The sequence below is a fragment of the Hermetia illucens genome, chromosome 2, assembly GCF_905115235.1.
Source record: "Hermetia illucens chromosome 2, iHerIll2.2.curated.20191125, whole genome shotgun sequence".
NCBI classification, from domain to species: Eukaryota; Metazoa; Arthropoda; class Insecta; order Diptera; family Stratiomyidae; genus Hermetia; species Hermetia illucens.
This window is the reverse complement of record NC_051850.1, coordinates 147,898,833-147,906,372: the sequence shown is the minus strand read 5'-3', so window position 1 is coordinate 147,906,372 and position 7,540 is coordinate 147,898,833. Positions and strand designations below refer to the sequence as shown.

The 7,540-nt window shown below is 39.2% G+C and overlaps 1 protein-coding gene across 1 annotated transcript in view; it reads left to right on the top strand.

The window, feature by feature from the left end:
• The first annotated feature begins 1,700 nt into the window (after positions 1–1,700).
• Positions 1,701–7,540, top strand: part of LOC119650020 — a 43,524-nt gene continuing 37,684 nt past the window's right edge. The window contains exon 1 of the mRNA XM_038052493.1: positions 1,701–2,006. The gene's annotated coding sequence lies outside the window, so the exon portion shown is untranslated. The remainder of the gene's footprint in view (positions 2,007–7,540) is intronic.

The following is a 7,540-nucleotide window of genomic DNA, read 5'->3' as shown; positions in this document are numbered from 1 at the left end:
TGTCTATCAAGATAGGTAGAAAGATCTCATTGGCCCGTCAAACTAAAAACCTTCGTTTTGTTGGTCTTTGTTGGTTCTCATCGTTAATGTGGAGCATGGTGATCAATGAACTGCTAGGAGAGCTAACAAGCACTGGAATACAAGTCCAGGGTTATGCTGATGACATTGCTTTAATCATTGGAAAATGCTGGGAGCTATTAGACTTCATGGCACGGAGATAAAATATTTGGGAATCATACTAGACTAAAAACTCTGGAAGACACTTGATGAAAACATATGTCGAAAAGTCACAAAGAGTCTGATCACTTGCAGATTCATAGCAGGGAAAAAAATGGGAATGCACCCCGGAAACGCTGCACTGTTTATATACGGCAATATTAAGGCCAATGCATACCAAAGCCCCTTTCTGTCGATCAATTTGTATATCTAGGAAGCGTGGTTTTTGCCTACGGTGGCATCAAACTAGATTTTGCCTAACGTATTACCAGCGCTAGACGCGCCTTCGCTGCCCTGTCTAAAATCTGGAAATGCAGTTATCTCAGCACCAAGATGGAGTTGAGAAAGTTAGGTGCTAATGTTCTTTCTGTGTTGATATATGGGAGTACCCAATGGAAAGTGAACTCCACTGTTACTCAAAAGCTCCAAGTGGAGTATGCTGGTCTGACACTATCCCAAACAAACAACTTGGTCGGCGCACAGGTTTGACACACGTATGCGATGTGATAGAAAGACGGAAGTGGCAGTGATCACACATTAAGGAGGGGTGACAATTGCATTGCGGGCTATGCCATGAAAAAAATCCTTTTTTCTCCTACATTTTGGTTTGATTTCTGGGTATTCTTCCCCTAGCCAATTTTCATCCTGCCCGGTCTGCACATTAGTGTGCCCATGCGCGTAATCCACTCTCCCAACATGGTCTACGAATGGATCGTCCCAAGAGCACTAAGAAGTTTTGGGGGGGGGGAGCTGAAGCGCATTTCGGATAACCGCGAGCGATGGGGCGTGGGTGTGGTTGACGCGCTGTACCCCACCAAGTGGTGAAAGACAACCATATATGTCAATATTTTAGCTAATTTGCTGCACATAACGACCATGTTTTCTCTAATTTCATGCAAAATATTCGTCAGTTTCCCATAAGTAAGCACATCGTTTTACATGCCATTCGTTACAATATTACATTTTAAAATTTAAATGAAAAGTCGATTTTGACATTTCTTTAGAGCTTTAACATTAACAGTTGCATCTTCGATGTGATTTCCGATTAGAGAAATGTCCATTCATGTGAAATTTGTTGCAGTTTCGGAAAATGGTGTCAAATCGGGGATTAAATGATTGGGGTAGTGGAAAATTGTGATTTTGTTAGACATGTTAAGCTTTTGGACAATAGGGTGACCATTCTATTGAACAGTTTTGATAGGAACTGAGATTAGGTACCTTATCGGGAACTAAACCAACAAAGGGAAATCCCCTTTCACCCTCTCATTAAACCGGTTCGTCTTATACGGGCAGAAAATGGTGGAAATATAAACTTTAAGGTTCTGGCATTGAATAGTATAGACAACATTAAAACGTTCCGAAACCCCAAGACGACTCTGAAGAGAAAAGTAGGTTCGCGCCTTGAATATAATTCGAGTCGTCGCTAAGTTTTGCACAAAAATTTCCCAGACTGACATTCCACTGGTTGCAACGATTATGTAATTTGAGTGCGTTTGACATTGAAATTGCAACATTAATACTCCCTTGTTTTAGTTAGAATTCGGTCCGTATTTCACCCAATATCCGGAGGTCGACGATTGTTCAAATGTTGCGTTTGGCATTTCGTTACAAAGTACTATAAAGGGAAATTCACAGTGAGATCCTCTCGGGCTTGGAAAACAGTTTTTATAGTGCTTGCTGGATATACCAAAATTTCCGTTAAAAAACCGTTTTTCGGAGTTTGACCTATCTCTAGGATGAAACCAGAACCACAATTGCTTTGAAGATGACTTGATACACGAGGAGACAAGGTTTGTAATGCAATTTACTCGAATGTGTGGTGTTATCGATTAGTTGAGGAAAGTAACTTGTCATTAATTGGCAATGACACATTGTTTGCCCGGGATGCATTTGCCGCGTTTTTGGTGCATTGTACAGGGTAACGCAGAAGGGTTTTAAAAGTTAAGAGCCGATGTGCATCTTAGTTACGTTCAAGTGTTCAAGCTTCAGGTATGAAAGGTTTTGCGTATTTCTTTTATAAAGAGATTTTAGTGTGCATTTGTCCCATTAGCATGTAGCACGTAAAATATGCATATATTATGTGAAAATTTCCACTTTTAAGTGATATTGACATTCGTAGTCTTGAATTTGCAGTGAAGAGACAGTTTTGACCTAGTATAACTTTGTTAGTAATAGTGCAATTTTCACCAAGTTTGGCATAATTATGCTGTAGCCTACATTGCTGCAAAATTTTGTGATTCTAGGGTGAACTTAAGGGGGGTTTTCCTGTCAATTACTAAAAATTACAGTAATATACTATTATTAACTTTATTTGAACAGGTATCGGTATGGAGGGTATTTCGGAGCCTAGGCACCATATATTGGCAGCCCCCTGATTTTTTTCAGATTCTTCGGTTGGGTAGTTTCTTAGAATGGGTTCGTTAAAAAATGATCACTTTCAACCCCCGGCATTCCCTACCTTTTCAGCAAATGTCAAAACTAAGACCGGTTTCGAAAAGTACTACGAGACCTTTAATTTGATATCCCACATGACTATATTTGATGAAAAAAAAATGTACACCTCCCTTTTGCATGTATGAGGATCCCCCCTTAAATTCGACGTAAAAGGATGTAACCCACTATATGCGTGAGCGTTCACAGTTCCCACCTTTCTACCAAATTTGGTGCCAATCGCTGTAACCGTCTCCGAGAAAAAAGTGTGTGACGGACAGACAGACAGACGGATAGACAGTAAACCGATTTTAATAAGGTTTTGTGTTTACACAAAACCTTAAAAAGAAGGAGAGTAATGTGTTCCCAGACATAAGAATATATGTGCAGTGAGTGTTAGCTTATTTGATGCAACCTAAAAATGAAATTCCAAACAAAATTTACTGAAAAACTATATAAGATATCGGAAAGGCATGCCAGCGTGGCATTAAAAAGGACGTGCATTTTTCTTAAGAATCATTTCTTTATGTATTGTTTTTTTTATAATATAATATGTACAGTTAACCTGGACCCGTTGACATTATAGAGGACCCATTCCTTAAAGACCCTAGTTGTGTTTTTTGGATCATTGTAATAATCTAACATTATATCAGATGCTAAGCTAGTAGCTGGTATGTACTGGCTTGGTATGTTAAGTTAATCTACATATTTTAGTGGCGTTTTCCTGGTTATTATGCAGTAGTCCTCGTCCTTTAGATGCCATAGCACCCCGCATGGTGATGCTGCCACCGCCGTGTTGAACTGTTGTCTCAATATTACAAACTTCTAAGGCAGTGACCACCCTTCTTCACACCAATTGCACGCCATCGGAACCGAAAGTGTTGAATTTAGACTCGGCATACCAAATAACAGTTTTCCAAAGCTCTTCTGTGTTAGTAACGACCTCTTGAGCATATTCAATTCGTTTTTAAAATTTAGTGTAAAACAAAACCTTATTAAAATCGATTCACTGTCGGTCTGTCTGTCAAACACACCGATCCGAACGAAATTTGGTGGACTGATGGGAACTATGAAATCCCACGCATACAGCGAGTGGCATAAATTTAGGTGGAGTTTAAAGGGGGGCTCCCCATACATCCAAAGGAGGGATTGAAAATTTTTTTTCACCGGATATAATCGGGTATCAAATGAAAGGTCTCGATTTGCACTTTCCGAAACTGATATTAGTTTTGGCGTTAATTGCAAAGTGCGTGAGTAAGGAGTCAAAATGTACACACTTAAAGTGAGACAGGACTCATTTTGGGAAACTACCCATTCCAAAAATAAAAAAAAAAAAAGGAAAGTGCACTTAGATGAAATCTGGGCCTCAAAATATGTCCCATTCCGATATCTGCTCAAATAAACTTACTAATAGTATGAAAAACCCCCTTAAATTCATCTGAGGACTTCCGAAATGTACCAGCATAGAGGACAATATTTTGTATATACGTGCTAAATTTCGTTGAAATCTGGCAATTAACTTCAAACTTCAAGCAATTTCCCGCGAATTTACTGCTTCCAAAGCCATGCAAATCAGATGCTGACGTCATAATTGCCCGGAATAATTGACATTCGCGTGAAATATTAAAGTCGCATTTATAAAGAATCTATTTATCTGCAGCCCTTTTTAAGGTTTTGTGTAAAACACTTATGTGAAATCTAATCTTCGAGAGATGTCCCATTCCGGTATCTGCTCAAAAAATTTATTAATAGTATATTATCAACTTTTAGAAATTGACTAAAAAAACCTCCCTTAAGTTCATCCTAGGATTACTAAGTTGCATCGACATAGAGGACAGTATCGTGCATACGCATGCCAAGTGTCATGAAAATCCAACTATTAGTGTCAAAGTTATAGCAGTTCAAACTTATCAATTTCGTGTGAATTAACAGTATCCTAAGCCATACAAATAAGATGCTGACGTCATAATTAACGAGAATAATTGACATTCGAATAAAATATTAAAATTTCATTCATGAAGAATCTATTTCTCCCCAGCCCTTTTTGAAATCTGGTGTCGGTTAAATCCTTCGCATTTGCTAATAATATTAAACTGAGAGTGTGAAGCGTATGAGGTTGACTATTATCAATACAGGGCTTTCCATCAAATGATTTATTTAAATAGCTTTCTAAAAAATAGAGATTAATGGAATTTCAGCTATGTGACACGGAGCTGTCATGCGCTCGTCGCTCCAGACATCTTCTTTTTCTTCAGCCTTTGTGCCGTTCACAAGCGGGGTCGGCTCGTCGTGATCGGTTTCGTGATTTTATTTTATCAAATGCCTGATCTGGATGTAATCCCGGGGCTTTTAAATCCCAGTCCAGCGTATCAAGCCACCGTTGTTTCGCCTTCACGTTAGCGGGAATTACGTAACTACACCATCGAAAACGAAAAGTTTTTTCACGATCTGTGCAACCCCGTATCGATCGCGGATATTCTCACTTCGGATGTGACCAAAACGTGTCGCGCCACTAGTCCAATGGAACAAGTTAGTCCCCATTACCGCAAAACGCCGTTCATTGTCTTTTATATTAGGCTAACGCTCAGAAGTATGAAGATACGTCGATCACAAAGAACACCGGTTGTAGAATGCCACTTCATTCAGATTGCGTTAATGCGTGAAGCAATTTCGTTACGCAGTTCTCCATTGGTTGCTAGCATTGAACTGAGATATTTAAATCGCTTAGTTCTGGGCAGGTCACCGCCGTTGACAGAACTAAGTGATTTAAATATCTCGAGTCAATGTTATCGGCCAATGGAAAACTGCGTTATGTTCCTCACATAAGAAAACACAAAACCTTTTATACCTGAAGCGTCAAGCTTCCGGTTTCCCGACTTGTTTCAATATTTCTTTGGGAAAGCGATAGCTTCTTCTTTGGAGTATAGTCCCTTAATCTCTCTCTGTGAAGAAAATTGGGAACGGTTTGAGGAAGATCTGTTACTATACCTTTGTTCCAAAATTTTTTGTAAAAGATACTGCGGTTGTCTTGGAGTTGTTTCTTATGTTTCGCAAAATCTGTCGTTTTGTTTACTCCGACCAGATTTTCACAGTTCTACCATCACCTGTTTTGCGAGAAACGGAGTCACTGTATCTAAAGTTTTTTAATGCGTGATGAACGTTGGTTTTTTTGTTTTTGATCAGCTCACTTGAGTCGGAGGAACAGTTGCTCATTGTTATTTTCGGCCCTTTAACGTGTGATAATTGCAACGAATTAATAGTTGTCGTATACGTCAGGGAGCCCAAAAGTTCTAAACGCAACAAGAAACATAAAGGTACCACCTTTGAACAGCAATCGCATCACGTGTTGCGATATAAACTGATAACTTGAAGTGTTAAAGTTTTTTTTTTGGCTACGATAATTGAGCACTTTTTTTGTTTTTCTGTAATATTTATGTGTAACATAGAATTAACAAAATAATAAGAACGGTAAAACCAACCATAAAGGGTTATTGTTTTTTCTTTCATAACTCATTTAAAAATTTCATATGGTTTTTAAGATATTTGACTTCAAACTATCTAACTTTTTTATTGGTTCACTGTATATAATGTATAAAAAAACAATCATTTCAAATTAAGCAGCTTGTTTGATGCAATATAAAATTTACTTATAAAATAACAAAGGTTTTGAAATGTTTAACTATTTTAATACTTGGTATGATAACCTTTGTTAGATATGATAGCCTTTAGCCGCCTTTGCATGGAATTAACAAGTTTTCTCGTGTTTCTCGCTTGATGTTCTTCCACTCTTTTTGCAAAGCTTTTATTAAACTTTGTGTTTTGATAACCTCGTGTTTACGAATGCAATACCAATGAATTCTCGATGGCATTTAAATCTGACGACCACCGTTTCGGTTCCATTACATGGGGGCAGTTCCATCTCAGCCAAGTCTGCATTACCCCTAACTTACGTTTATGGTCATTGTTTTGATAAAATCGATAGTTGAAGAGCAGATTCAGTTTCTCAGCATTTGATCCTTTTTATTCTTTTATCCTTTAGGTTAGCGCGGTACATATTTTTGTCAATGTTCCCATCGATGAACACGTGATTTCCAACGCCCGATGCTGCCATGCAAGACCAAAACCATGTTTTACTGTGAAGCGAACATTTGTCAAATTGAGTTGTTCATTGGGCCCTCGTCGTACATGCCCCAATCCAGAAAAGAGAGGTGCATTCAGAGATGCCTTGTAGGTATGAAAGCTGTCAAAACCTGAAAGTCGTTATTTTAGGCATTTAGGTAACTCTGACTTAAACATGATGATCGGATTAAGTCAGAGTTACCTAAATGCCTAAAATAACGACTTTCAGGTTTTGACAGCTTTCATACCTACAAGGCATCTCTGAATGCACCTCTCTTTTCTGGATTGGGGCAGAGTGGTCTGATTTCTTTAAATAAATGCCACAACCATTGGAGGGTCTTTCTGGGCGAACTTCTTGTGAAAGAAGCCCAGGTTCCGCTACTGTTTGTTCCAAAGGTCCGGCCCTAGGATGGATTCCTGTGCTACTCCCGACGTGATATCCATTCTCCTTTGGCCCTCTAGGGTCTCATAGAGCAGGGAGAAATCTTTCAGATAATCCCTCAATATCCGCAAGAGATAGCTCTGAAATGAGTTTTGTAATGTGCCTTCAAATCTGTCCATCTTACGGAATTGAAGGCATTTCTGACAGCATTATCTGTCGAGATCGGCGGCTAGGTGCCTCGGCTCGATGAACCGCATCTACCACCTCCATAATAGCATCCATTGTGGATCTCCCTGTTCTGAACCCGAACTGCCTTGGGGATAAGTCCCCGGCAGCGCGGATCGCTTCAGGGAGTCTATTCCTGATGAGCTTCTCGAGCCCTTTCCCGGCCGT